Source organism: Anolis carolinensis, chromosome 6 (assembly GCF_035594765.1).
Source record: "Anolis carolinensis isolate JA03-04 chromosome 6, rAnoCar3.1.pri, whole genome shotgun sequence".
Classification (NCBI taxonomy): domain Eukaryota; kingdom Metazoa; phylum Chordata; class Lepidosauria; order Squamata; family Dactyloidae; genus Anolis; species Anolis carolinensis.
The window spans coordinates 114,651,458-114,666,322 of NC_085846.1; the positions used below are offsets into that span (position 1 = coordinate 114,651,458).

General features: G+C 41.3%; 1 protein-coding gene across 3 annotated transcripts in view; it reads left to right on the forward strand.

The window, feature by feature from the left end:
- zbtb47 (zinc finger and BTB domain containing 47) overlaps positions 1–14,865 on the forward strand; it is a 38,815-nt gene that overhangs the window by 9,046 nt on the left and 14,904 nt on the right. The window contains exon 1 of one of the 3 annotated variants that reach the window (XM_062984165.1): positions 11,752–12,268. The exons of the other annotated variants lie outside the window; for them this stretch is intronic. The gene's annotated coding sequence lies outside the window, so the exon portion shown is untranslated. Of the gene's footprint in view, positions 1–11,751; positions 12,269–14,865 lie in introns of those variants that run through there. 3 annotated transcript variants of the gene reach the window in all.

Here is a 14,865-nt window from a genome sequence, read left to right on the forward strand (position 1 = left end):
TGTTTTTTTTATGGTCACTCCTTGGAAAGTGATGAGTATTGTGGCCAAATTTGGTGTGATTTGGCCCAGTGGTTTTGTTGTTAACTCGGTCCTAATTACGCACATTACATTTTTATATATATAGATTATAGCAGATGCCGATGTAGGTTCAAATTGAGACCTTCACTCCTAATGCTTGTTCTGGCTTGGAAACGCTTCTTTGCAAGATTGGAAAAGAAGTAGTAATGTTTTTTTTTTCCTTCTCTGCATTCTTGCATTCCGAGCATAGCGCTGGCTGGCTCTCCTCTCCGGCCGGTGGGAGTTTTAGTTTTTGCCAGGCCTTCGTTGCAAAGACCGGCTCTGTGAGTCTGACATACTTTCCAGCGCAGGCTGTGGGATTGGCAGCCGTCGCAGAATGGCCGCAGTTTTGCTGTGTGTGCAAACTCCTGTTATGTAAAAGCAAGTGCAATATATATATATATATATATATATATATATATATATATATGTATGTATGTATTTCTTAAAGTCGTCAGCTGACTCTCTAGGAAAGCTGCTCTGAATGCAAAAGCTAATCCCTGAATCTAAGGACAATGCAGAGCCTCTGAAACTCTCCCTCTTAAATAAATAAATAGTGCCATTAACACAATTGTCAGAGACGTGGTGCGGTACATTTAATAACACTATTAATTCGGAGTGCTTTTCGGAAAACGGCCGAAGGAAGCGCAATTGTTATTTTGCTTGAATTAACGTGGAGCAGAGCTGGGACATGTGAGCATACTGTGGTTCAAGCTTTTAAACAGAGGCTGGATGGCCATCTCCCAGGGGTGCTTTGATTGTGTTTTTCCTGCATGGTGCAATGGGGTTGGACTAGATGGCCCTTGGGGTCCCTTCCAACTCTGTTATTCTAAAATAGAAGCTACAGCATTTGGTATTCTTTAGCAACTTTCTGGGCTTGTATTTCTAAAGTCCGCACTGTTCCAACCACTATTTGTCTCTCAAAGGAAATGCTTTGCACATGCTCAGAGGCAGAATGTGTGATTTTTTAAAAACATCCACAAATCTCATACTAAAATAAACACCATTTAGTCTTAAAGGTACAGTAGAGTCTCACTTATCCAACCTTCACTTATCCAATGTTCTGTATTATCCAATGCAGTCTGCCTTTTAGCAGTCATTGTTTTTGTAGTCAATATTTTCAATATATGTTTTGGTGCTAAATTTGTAAATACAGTAATTACTAGATAACGTTACTGTGTATTGAACTGCTTTTGCTGTCCGTTTGTTGTAAAACATGATGTTTAGGTGCTTAATTTGTAAAATCATAACATGATTTGATGTTTAATAGGCTTTTCCTTAATCCCTCCTTATTATCCAACTTTTCCGCTTATGCTGGCCTGTTTATGTTGGATAAGTGAGATTCTACTGTATTGCCCCCTCCTTCTTCGTTCCTTTTTTTCCTCCAAAGATTACAAATTCAAGTCAGAGTTTATGGGTTTTTGGATTCCTTATGGTTAGTTCTTTTAAAAATCACCCAGAGAACGAAGCATTGCCTGGGCTTCATCTATACTTCCTTATAATGTGGTTTGTAATTGCATTATATGGCCAGCATAGACATATAATGCAGTTCCTACATTATATATTTTTTATTTGTTGTTTACAGTATTTATATTCCACCCTTCTCACCCCAAAGGGGACTCAGGGCGAATCACAGAACATACTTATATGATAAGCATTCAATGCCATTTATGTGACAAGACAGATAATTGTACATAGATAGAGGTATATATAGGCTTTTGTACAGAGTAGGATGCATTTACACCATATAATGCAATTTGGCACTACTTCACCTGTTGTGGCTCAATGCTATGGAATTGTGGAGTTGCATATAGTGAAGTTTCAGCATTCTTTGGCAGGGAAACTAAAAATCATGCAAAACTACAGCTCCCGGGATGCCATAGCACCAATAAGGGGATTACATTATTCTGTCAGAGTATTTGCAGCGCAGCAGTAGTTGGATGGAAGCAGTGGAACGCAGAACGAAGAGACACTTAGAGATGTTGGTAAAACTATTTACAAAGTTTTCTTGTATGCAGCAATAATCAACACAAACAGACTTGCAGACGACAGACGAACACAGGACTGCTCTGTTCTCCAACAGAACTTGACTCGAACTCTAGGCAGACAGAACTCAATTGAACTGATGCAATCGTTATGCACAAACACTTGTGTCTGGATACTCCCTAGTTCCAGCCACACATCAAGGTCATAATAGCTTCTTGGCAATTAACTCTTTCCACATTATGATACAATCTGGATGATGCAATCAGTTGCAATACAAGCATGGCACAAATTGCATTTAAACACTATCAACACACAAATCCCACATTAACATATTCTACCTGATAGGATGGCAAACTTTTGGCAAGTTTAAAGAATAGATTTCTGGTGGGCCAAAATATAACCTCCTTCATTTAAAATTGGGTGCTTTACGAAAGCAAAAAAAAAAAAGCCTGTCACCAAGATACTATTTTGCATGTAAGTCAGTCTTTTTGCATGCCGTAGATCTCTGTAAGGGGAGGTAAGGTAAAAACCTCTTTGTCTGTGAACTCAATGTGTCAAAACACGAGACATTCGTCAAAACGTTTTAGCACGAAATGTGTCGCCGCAATTTCTCTGCGCCGCTCTGAAGGATGGAAGGAACTGTCATGTTTTCAGTCTGGATGAGTCTGCGGCGGAAAAGAAAAGGCTGCTTTGTGCTTAGACTTCTCAGTTGATAGGTATCTCTCCCCAAATACGGCTTGAAGTGCATTGTAGATAAGAGCAAAGAAGAGCCAGGATTTAGAATGAAAAGCCTCACTCTGCTGGGCAAAGAGCCAACGTCGAGTAGACCCAGTTCAAGTGTTTTGGAAATGAGAAAACACTTATCTGGGACTTTATAGGTCTTCCAGTACAACTCCATTATTGGAAAATAGCTGTACCCAGTCTCTGGACACATATCTGTTTTGACAAATGTGAATCTCCATGAATATGTGGAGAGACCACCTCTTGAAGACCACTAGTCAAGAAAAGCATGACCTTGTTGGAAGTTAACTTTTTGAACAAGTGATATTCACAAGTATTTATGTAATGGCACACAGATAACTCAGTTGTTAGACTGAAGAACCATGTCTTTGAACTACCAAGGATAAAGACAAGGCACTACAAAAAAATTATAAAAATTCATTTTTGTTGACAATCTTAAAATAAAAAACAACATATATCCAAGTGTTTGGTTCCTTTACAATTACACTTGGTGAACATTTCTTTTAAAGAATAGTAGTAATGAAAAAGTAGTGTTGCAAGATAGAAGAGAAGAACGAGAAGAGCGAGAAAGAGAAAAAAAGAAAAAAGAAAGAGTTTTAATTTTTCCTCTTACTTCTAGGGAATCATTCTTAATCAATAGTCCATACTCTTTAAGTATGCTGGTACTTACTGAAGTCCATGAGCATACTTCTGTATTGAATTCCAAACAGCAACATGCATGCATCCACCTCCACTGAGGTCTGAAGCAGCAACTGAATACAAAATAGAGTCCTGAGTCTGAACATGCTCAGTACAATCACTTGTCAAACCCCTCCTGCACCAAAGAGGTACAGTCAAACCGACAAATCAACATACACATAGAATACAGGTTAGCAAATATATATACAGTAGAGTCTCGCTTATCCCAACATAAACAGGCTGGCAAATAAGCAAAAATGTTGGATAATAAGGAGGGATTAAGGAAAAGCCTATTAAACGTTGAATTATGTTAAGATTTTACAAATTGAGCACCAAAACATCATGTTTTTCAGCAAGTCTGCCACTTGTTTGGGAATGTGGCTGCACTTGTGTTGTTGCTGGGTGTGTTGGCCTGTTGCGCGTTGCTACCTAGAGAAACAGCTGTGGATCCGGGCAGGAGGCAGACTGTGTTGGATAATACAGAACGTTGGATAAGCGAAGGTTGAATAAGCAAGACTACTGTATTAAATAGTGACAGGCTTGGGAGGCTGATATTTCCAACATCCATTTGAAAATTTTTCTGTGCCTGGTTTGAAATGGTTATTTCCTGTTTAATTGTGTGTTACAGTAGAGTCTCACTTATCCAAGCTAAACAGGCCGGCACAAGCTTGGATAAGCAATTATCTTGGATAATAAGGAGGGATTAAGGAAAAGCCTATGAAACATCAAATTAGGTTATGATTTTACAAATTAAGCACCAAAACATCATGTTATACAACAAATTTGACAGAAAAAGTAGTTCTATGTAGTAATTACTTTATTTAAGAATTTAGCACCAAAATATCACAATGTATCGAAAACATTGACTACAAAAATGGCTTGGATAATCCAGAAACTTGGATGAGCGAGGCTTGGATAAGCGAGACTCTACTGTACTTACTTTGAAAGTGGGGGACACTTTCTCAGACCCCTGGCCATTGACCTGTGGGGTCCCACAAGGTCCTATTCTTTCCCCTATGCTTTTCAACACCTACAAGCAACCGTTGGTTGAGGTCATCCGGAGTTGATGGACTGGATGAGGGCCAACAAGCTGAGGCTTATCCAGACAAGACACAGAGGTCCTCCTAGTCCCTTGTGAGGCCGATCAGGATATAGGGTGGCAACCTGTGCTCAGTGGGTTTACACTCCCCCTGAGGACACAGATCCGCAATCTGGGTGTCCTCCTGGATTCGGGGCTGACGCTTGAAGCACAGGTGTCGACGGTTGAAACAGTTTGCACAGTTGAAACGGGTGCACCAGCTGCAACCGTACCTCGAGAAGCCTGATTTGGCCATGGTGGTCCACACCTTAGATACATCCAGATTGGACTACTGTAATGCACTTTACGTGGGGCTGCCTTTGAAGACGGTTCAGAAGCTGCAATTAGTGCAACGATCGGCAGACAGATTACTAACTGGGGCTAACTTCAGGGAGCATACTATGCCCCTGTTAAAGCAGCTCCACTGGCTTCCGATAAGTTTCCAAGTGCAGGTGATTATCTTTAATGCCCTATATGCTTGGTCCAACCTGTCTTCGAGACCGCATCTCTTTCTATGAGCCAGCGCGAGCTCTGAGATCTGCCAGGGAGGCCCTTCTCTCGGTCCCACTACTGTCCCAAATACGGTTGGTTGGGATGAGACAGGGCCTTCTCGGTGGTGGCACCCCGGCTCTGGAATGCTCTTCCTAGAGAGATCAGGCTAGCCCTCTCGCTTCAAGCCTTCCGTTCCAGTTTAAAAACATGCCTTTGATCTTATGTAGATTCTTAAGGGTTAGTCCGAGCACTTACTGTTGGCGTCACATTGGCACTGGATATGTGTGAATTGGAAACAACTTGTTTCCATCCACAACTATGACTTTTTATATTTCGCATTGTAATTATGGGTGTGCGTGATTGTAATTTTACAGCTTTATTGTTTTAAATTTATGTATTGTCTACATGCGGCACTTCACCGTATTTTGTTAGCCGGCCCGAATCCCTTTGATGAGATGGAGATGGTGGCGAGGTAGAAATAAAATTTATTATTACTATTATTGCTCCAGAAACTTCATTCTTGCGGCTGCCATTTTTAACCTTTTGCTGTGCCATTTCTAACCTTTCAATGTGCCATTTTTAACCTTTCAGTGTGCCATTTTTAACCTTTTGTGCAGAGTGCAAAAACAAAGTTTTTGCTGTTTGATAAACTTTTCCCATATAATTTTTAATGGAGCCTATTAAGAAAGGACATTTATAACCCAGGAACAAAAATAGTGTTAGATAGTAATCTAACATTATGGGAATGGTGATAAACTTGTATCAGACTGGACTTTCCACCTGTTTAGAAAATGCAGCTTTCATCGATAGCAATCCTTATGGCCATTGTTTGGGGATAATGGGAGTTGTGATCCTAAACACTAGAAGGTTATTATGATGTTCACCTTGGTATACTGGATTGAATAATGGACTAATTATGGGAATTAATAACTTAGGAGAGCACCTTGGTGGGTTTCTTTCTCCAAGGCTTTTGGCATGCTTCTAGTTTGGGATATTTGAGTCGGCAGATTCAGGAATGGCAACCCTGGGTGCATCTGCACTGTAGAATTAATGCAATTTGACACCACTTTGAACTTCCATGGCCCAATCATGGTAGTTGTAGCTTTACTGGGTCTTTCACCTTCTCTGCTAAAGGTTCTGGTTTTCACCAAGATTCCATCGCACTGAGCCATTGCAGTTAAAGTGGTAGGAAACCGCATTAATTCTACAATGTAGATGCATCTTTCTTCCTGTCTGGGTTTCTTTCCTCTCCTTTCCTTGCTTGGAGTTTTTATAGGGGGAAAATCCTCTACTTTATGGACAAACTGAGCTTGTTAAACCCTATTTTCGTCCCCATAAAAGAAGGCACTAGACCGGGGAGCCTGCTTCGAAATTCTCATCACGTTGACCTTGTCCCGGCCTCAGCCGAAAGCCTGGACAGCGGCCCACGAAGGATAAGCAAATCTGGCTGCCGTGCCTCCAAAAAACCCCTTAAAGGCCTCTCAGCCTTGGGGAAAAGCCAAGCGGAGGACGTCCAGCCGTGTTTCCAAGCTCACTTTTTGCAGAGTTTGGGGCACATGCTTATCCAACCTTCACTTATCCAACGTTCTGTATTATCCAATGCAGTCTTCCCTTTAGTAGTCAATTTTTTGTAGTCAATGTTTTCAATACATTGCGATGTTTTAGTGCTAAATTCGTAAATACAGTAATTACTACATAACGTTTACCGTATATTTAACTGCTTTTTCTGTTGATTTGTTGTAAAACATGATGTTTTGGTGCTTAATCTGTAAAATCATAATGTAATTTGACATTTAATAGGCTTTTCCTTAATCCCTCCTGATTATTCAACATCTTCACTAATCCAACGTTCTGCCGGCCCGTTTATGTTGGATAAGCGAAACTCTACTGTAGTTATTATACTCCAGAAACTTCATTTTTGTAATAGTGTAGTAATAATAATAATAATAATAATAATAATAATAATAATAATAATAACCCTAATCTGCGCGCATCATCCAAAAATACATCACACAGTCCTAGACACTTGGGAAGTGTTCGACTTGTGATTTTGTGATATGAAATCCAGCATATCTATCTTGTTTGCTGTGTCATAATAAAATAATAATAACAATAATAATAATAATAATAATAATAATAATAATAATAACTGTATTTCTAGACCGCCCTCTCCCCAGAGGGACTCAGGGCGGTTAACATACATATAAACAGCAAACATTCAATGCCAGAATTTCTTCATTAATATCAAAAGTATTAAATGACAATAACATACACATTATAATAAAAATTCCACATTAGAAAAACAAGTGGAATTGCCGGCCCGTTTATGTTGGATAAGTGAGACTCTACTGTAGTTATTATACTCCAGAAACTTCATTTTTGTAATACTGTAATTATAATAACAACAACAACAACAACAATAAAAACTTTATTTCTAGACCGCCCTCTCTCCCCAGAGGGACTCAGGGTGGTTAAGATACATATAAACAGCAAACATTCAATGCCACAATTTCTTCATTAATATCAAAAGTATAAAATGACAATAACATACACATTATAATAAAAATTCCACATTAGAAAAACATGTGGAATTGCCGGCCCGTTTATGTTGGATAAGTGAGACTACTGTACTTGGAACCAAAAGTATTTGGGAATACAATCAGAAAAGCACAAAGCAAGTTCCTAGTCCTCAATACATGCTCAAACAAATCTAGGGGTACATCTACACTGTAGATTTTAATGCAGTTTGATACCACTTGCTGTCACTCATTGCTATGGATTCTTGGGAGTTGTAGTTTGGGTGAGGCACCATCCTTCTTGGGCAAAGAAGGCTAAAGATCTTTGTGGAACTACAAGTCCCAGGACTCTAGCATTGAGCCATAGCAATTAAAGTGTTGTAATTAATTTTGCAGTGTAGATGCATCTCTGAAAAAAGAACTTTTATGTGTGGCCAGCCTCCTGTTTCTTTTCCTCTATTGGATATATTCTTAGTAGTATCAGCTTTGAGCAATAAAACATCTAGGACCAGAATAAGGATGAGAAATAACATTTTGAGAACATCCATTTTTCCAGATCACATCTAGGGAAAAAAACACCTAGTACATTAGAAATCCCAAAATTCCTCAAATTAGAATTTAATCTGGGGAAAAAAATCAACATTTTCCAAACTCTGTTTTGGATTCATGTCTTGCAGAATGCAGTGGGTTGCAATTGTTTTTGCTGAGCTGGAAAATTTCTTCGGAAATTGACTGGCAAGCTTTTTTCTTCACATGTTTCCAGATGTCCTGCCTCAGTAAGAACTGATTCCTCCAGGGATTTTATTTTATTTTTTGGAAGAACAATTAGATTAAGGGAAAGAGGCAGAGGAGGAGATTCCATTGCTCGATTTAGCTCTGCAGCTGCTCCAGAGATACGTATTGTATAGAAAAGTACCTGCAGGCTTTCTGTGTAAGGTGTACAAGAAAAACCAATGAATTTTGTGTTTAGACTTGAGTCTTATCTCCAAGATTATGTATGAAAATGCAAATATGGAGGGGGGAAAAACCAGAAATACAGTGGAGTCTCACTTATCCAAGCTAAACGGGCCGGCAGAAGCTTGGATAAGCGGATATCTTGGATAATAAGGAGGGATTAAGGAAAAGCCTATTAAACATCAAATTAGGTTATGATTTTACAAACTAAGCACCAAAACATCATGTTATACAACAAATTTGACAGAAAAAGTAGTTCAATACACAGTAATGTTATGTTGTAATTACTGTATTTATGAATTTAGCACCAAAATATCACAATATATTGAAAACATTGACTACAAAAATGGCTTGGATTATCCAGAAGCTTGGATAAGTGAGGCTTGGATAAGTGAGACTCTACTGTATATAGCCTGGAGAAGAGATACTCAATCTGTACTAGTTCACTGGGTTGCTGTGAGTTTTCCAGGCTGTATGGCCATGTTCCAGAAGCTGATGAGGAAAAACAACCTACAAACTATACACAGACCTACTAAGAAAATCCAACAAATGCTACATTCAGCAAAGGACAAGAGAAGTGCTTCTCAACCTGTGGGTCTCCAGATGTTTTGGCCTTCAACTCCCAGAAATCCTAATAGCTGGTAAATTGGCTGGAATTTCTGGGAGTTGTAGGACAAAACACCTGGGGATCCACAGGATGAGAACCACTGGACAAAAGGGATCCTCTCACTTCTACAGGAGTCTACCATAGACCATGCAGCTGTGGACAAGTCCCCCAGGCAGGAAGCAGCCAGGCTTTGAAGTTGCAAGGCCATTAAATCCTAATCAAGGTGGCCAATTGCAACATTCACACTTGCCTCCAACAAACAAAGAGTTCTTTCTCCCACCCTGGACATCATTCCACAGATATATAAACCCCACATGCCTAGTTTCCAACAGACCTCACAACCTCGGAGGATGCCTGCCATAGATGTGGGCAAAACGTCATGAGAGAATGCTGCTGGAACATGGCCATTCAGCCTGGAAAACTCACAGCAACCCAGTGATTCTGGCCATGAAACACATGGTACTAGTTCAGTTTTTAGGTGCAAAACTAGATTGTAAGGTAATTCTTGGGGAGAGCAGTATTTTAGACTTCTGTTCTCATGACCTAAACTTCGGTAGATTTTATGATTTTCTACACTTAGCCAAGGACAAAGCAGAGGAATTCATAGAACTGGACCAAGGTGGCTCTTAACTGCATTCATGTATTCACTTTATTCCCCACTGTGGGACCTATTTCTTAGAGGAGAGTTGCAACACCTAGAATATCTGAGTTGAGGCACCTAGAACAGAGCAGGGGTCTTCCATTGTGACCACTGCCACCTGATATTGTCAGGTAAATGCTTTGCAGGCATATTTACTGACTCAAGTTGGCTTTTATGAGCCATTGTGCTGGTCTTTTAAGAACACCTAGAACACCTGAGTTGAGGCACCTAGAACAGAACAGAGGTCTTCCATTGTGACCGCTGCCACCTGATATTGTCAGGTAAACGCTTTTCAGGCATATTTACTCACTCAAGTTGGCATTTACGAGCCATTGGGCTGGTCTTTTAAGAACACCTAGAACACCTGAGTTGAGGCACCTAGAACAGAGCAGAGGTCTTCCATTATGACCGCTGCCTCCTGATATTGTCAGGTAAATGCTTTGCCAGCATATTCACTCACTCGTTGGCTTTTACGAGCCATTGGGCTGGTCTTTTAAGAACACCTAGAACACCTGAGTTGAGGCACCTAGAACAGAGCAGAGGACTTCCATTGTGACCGCTGCCACCTGATATTGTCAGGTAAATGCTTTGCAAGCATATTCACTCACTCGTTGGCTTTTACGAGCCATTGGGCTGGTCTTTTAAGAACACCTAGAACATCTGAGTTGAGGCACCTAGAACAGAGCAGGGGTCTTCCATTGTGACCGCTGCCTCCTGATGTTGTCTGGTAAACACTTTGCTAGCATATTTACTCACTCAAGTTGGCTTTTATGAACCATTGTGCTGGTCTTTTAAAAACACCTAGAACATCTGAGTTGAGCAACCTAGAACAGAGCAGAGGTCTTCCATTGTGACCACTGCCACCTGATATTGTCAGGTAAATGCTTTGCAGGCATATTTACTGACTCAAGTTGGCTTTTATGAGCCATTGTGCTGGTCTTTTAAGAACACCTAGAACACCTGAGTTGAGGCACCTAGAACAGAGCAGAGGTCTTCCATTGTGACCGCTGCCACCTGATATTGTCAGGTAAACGCTTTTCAGGCATATTTACTCACTCAAGTTGGCATTTACGAGCCATTGGGCTGGTCTTTTAAGAACACCTAGAACACCTGAGTTGAGGCACCTAGAACAGAGCAGAGGTCTTCCATTGTGACCGCTGCCTCCTGATATTGTCAGGTAAATGCTTTGCCAGCATATTTACTCACTCGTTGGCTTTTACAAGCCATTGGGCTGGTCTTTTAAGAACACCTAGAACACCTGAGTTGAGGCACCTAGAACAGAGCAGAGGTCTTCCATTGTGACCGCTGCCACCTGATATTGTCAGGTAAATGCTTTGCAAGCATATTCACTCACTCGTTGGCTTTTACGAGCCATTGGGCTGGTCTTTTAAGAACACCTAGAACATCTGAGTTGAGGCACCTAGAACAGAGCAGGGGTCTTCCATTGTGACCGCTGCCTCCTGATGTTGTCTGGTAAACACTTTGCTAGCATATTTACTCACTCAAGTTGGCTTTTATGAACCATTGTGCTGGACTTTTAAAAACACCTAGAACATCTGAGTTGAGCAACCTAGAACAGAGCAGAGGTCTTCCATTGTGACCACTGCCACCTGATATTGTCAGGTAAATGCTTTGCAGGCATATTTACTGACTCAAGTTGGCTTTTATGAGCCATTGTGCTGGTCTTTTAAGAACACCTAGAACACCTGAGTTGAGGCACCTAGAACAGAGCAGAGGTCTTCCATTGTGACCGCTGCCACCTGATATTGTCAGGTAAACGCTTTTCAGGCATATTTACTCACTCAAGTTGGCATTTACGAGCCATTGGGCTGGTCTTTTAAGAACACCTAGAACACCTGAGTTGAGGCACCTAGAACAGAGCAGAGGTCTTCCATTGTGACCGCTGCCTCCTGATATTGTCAGGTAAATGCTTTGCCAGCATATTTACTCACTCGTTGGCTTTTACAAGCCATTGGGCTGGTCTTTTAAGAACACCTAGAACACCTGAGTTGAGGCACCTAGAACAGAGCAGAGGTCTTCCATTGTGACCGCTGCCACCTGATATTGTCAGGTAAATGCTTTGCAAGCATATTCACTCACTCGTTGGCTTTTACGAGCCATTGGGCTGGTCTTTTAAGAACACCTAGAACATCTGAGTTGAGGCACCTAGAACAGAGCAGGGGTCTTCCATTGTGACCGCTGCCTCCTGATGTTGTCTGGTAAACACTTTGCTAGCATATTTACTCACTCAAGTTGGCTTTTATGAACCATTGTGCTGGTCTTTTAAAAACACCTAGAACATCTGAGTTGAGCAACCTAGAACAGAGCAGAGGTCTTCCATTGTGACCACTGCCACCTGATATTGTCAGGTAAATGCTTTGCAAGCATATTTACTCACTCAAGTTGGCTTTTATGAACCATTGTGCTGGTTTTTTAAAAACACCTAGAACATCTGAGTTGAGGCACCTAGAACAGAGCAGAAGTCTTCCATTGTGACTGCTGCCACCTGATATTGTCAGGTAAACGCTTTGCAGGCATATTTACTCACTCAAGTTGGCTTTTACGAGCCATTGGGCTGGTCTTTTATGAACGTGCCACGTTTCATAATATGTACTCACAGCCAACTGCGCTTTCAGCAAACAGCTTTAACAGCTCCGGTTTTCTCCCCCATCCCAATCTGGTGTAATCGGGTTTCTCTGTTCTCCCCCCATCCCACCTCCCATCTGTCCCTGTTCCAATCCGCAAAACATTTTAAAGGGAAATCTAGTTGCCAACCTTTAAAATGAGTTGTTGAATTTTCTCTCGCTCTTGTCCTCATAGAGGTCAGCCCAAAATGTTGGCTGATGCAGCAAATTGGATAGAAATGAGATATTTTAAGAAGGGAGGAATAGGCATGGCTTGGCAATTGAGGGAGAGAACCACCATCATGATCTTTTGAGAGCAGTCGCTGGCAAGGAAAGGAAGCTCAAACCCACCCGTTCGGAATTGTTCCACCATTGATTCCTCAAGGACTAAATTCAGAGAGCAGCTTATCTCTGTAATTAAGACTCTGCCGTTATCGTTCCAATATTGTTTTCGTAAAACCGTTCTCTGGAGAAACACATGCAGAGCAATGCTGGGTTGAGTTTCAGGGACCTCCTCGTTTGCCACTGGTTTTGGTTGCCTTCTTGAAGTATGGAACGTGATCCCGTGCGCAACATTTAACCTCCTGAAATGTAGTGGGCTGTTGGAGAAAAAGCATTATACATATGTTTCTAGCCGTTTCGACAGGTGCATCTGCACTGTAAAATTAATGCAATTTTGCACCACTTTTAACTGCTATGGCTCAATGCTATGGAGTCCTGGAAGCTGTAGTTTGGTGAGGCACCTGCACTCCTTTGCAGAGGAGAATAAAGGCTTCCATCACCAGCCGGAAAGACTAGAAGAAGCGCAAATGTTTGGGGAAAATAGGCAGGTTGTGCTTGGTTGTTGGCATGCCTTTTAACCAGCTCTCACGCTTGCCAATCCTGGATTTGTTTTGCACTTTGCAATTATTGGACTTTGAAAAGCTTTCACTACTAAGGCTCTTGGGATTTGCAGTTTTGTGACTTGTCTGCCAGAGAATGGACAACAGGAATGGGCAACTATGGAAGGGTAGAGGGTCTTGGAAGGGCTGCAGAAGGCTGGAAATGATCTTTAGGCTATGTGTTTAAGTTGTGTCTGAAACACAATTTATTTATTTTATTTATTTACAGTATTTATATTCTGCCCTTCTCACCCCGAAGGGAACTCAGGGCGGATCACAATGTACACATGCATGGCAAACATTCATTGCCATTAGACCAACGACATATATAGGCAACCACATATAGACAGACACAGAGGCAATTTAACATTCCAGCTTCTGGCTTCATGAGGGTATGCTCGATTCCGGCCACAGGGGGAGCTGCTGCTTCATCATCCACTGTGATACCGAGGCCTTGATGGAGTACTTCTTCATCTTCCGCACACTGCTGGAGATTTTATGGCGTCGTAAATTAGTTAAATTAGCCTCCCCACATAAGCAGTACCTAAATTCCTACTTGACAGATGCAACTGTCTTTCGGCTGTATAGGTCAACAGCAAGCTGGTCTATTAATGGTCAGGAGCTTACCCTGACCCGGGCTGGCTTCGAACTCATGACCATTTCAAATAAGAGATAGTATCTACGGTGGTTTGGTTCCAGGTCCCTCCATAGATATAAAAAATCTGTGGATGCTCGAGTCTCGTAGTATAACATGGTTTGAGGGATAATAGTTGTAAACCAAGGATGGTTGAATTCTTGGATGCAGAATCTAAGGATACGAAGGACCGACCGTGCTGTCTGAAATGAAGACGTGCATGAGTCCTCCTTCACTTTTTCTGGCAGCATTGTTATTACTTTTTTGGAAACCCCAACGAGTTTCCTTCCTTCTTTCTGGAGCCAATTCCTTCTGCTCCATCAAAGGGCCTTTTCATGTCTCTCTCGTAAGAGTCATTAGCTGATCTTCCCAGTGGCCAGGTTGCTCCTAGAAAGCCTCTTCAAAGGTGACTCTTAAAGTTGTGGAGGTGATGCTTTGCCCCTGGCAGTTTTGAAAAAGTGAAAAACAAGAGGGACGCAGCTATTGCAAGTGTGCCTTAACTCATCTTAATGAGATCTCTTAAAGCAGCAAATGAGTCACAATTTTAATGGGTTGCAATTACCTTGCTGAAGATGTGCAAGGATCTTTCGAGCGTAAGCGACCAGAATTCCTGTGTGAAGGTCAAGTGGCTTTTTGTTCTCTTTTTTCTTTCATGTAACACCTCGGCTGTGACTGTTCCTTGCCTTACACCAGATAAATGTTAGATATGTTTGAAGCAGCTTTTCCCTGTTATGCAAACTCATATACAGCCAGGTTTAACTTTGTGGATTTGATTAAGATGGTCTTTCTAGGTCTTTCTCAAGGTTCTCAGGTGCAACTGTATGGTCAACTTCTTCTGGAAGCTGACCATGAACATTTGGATGTCCTCCAAAGCACGTATAACTTTTGTGGATTTGATTAAGATGGTCTTTCTAGGTCTTTCTCAAAGTTCTCCGGTGTGACTGTATGGTCAACTTCTTCTGGAAGCTGACCATGGG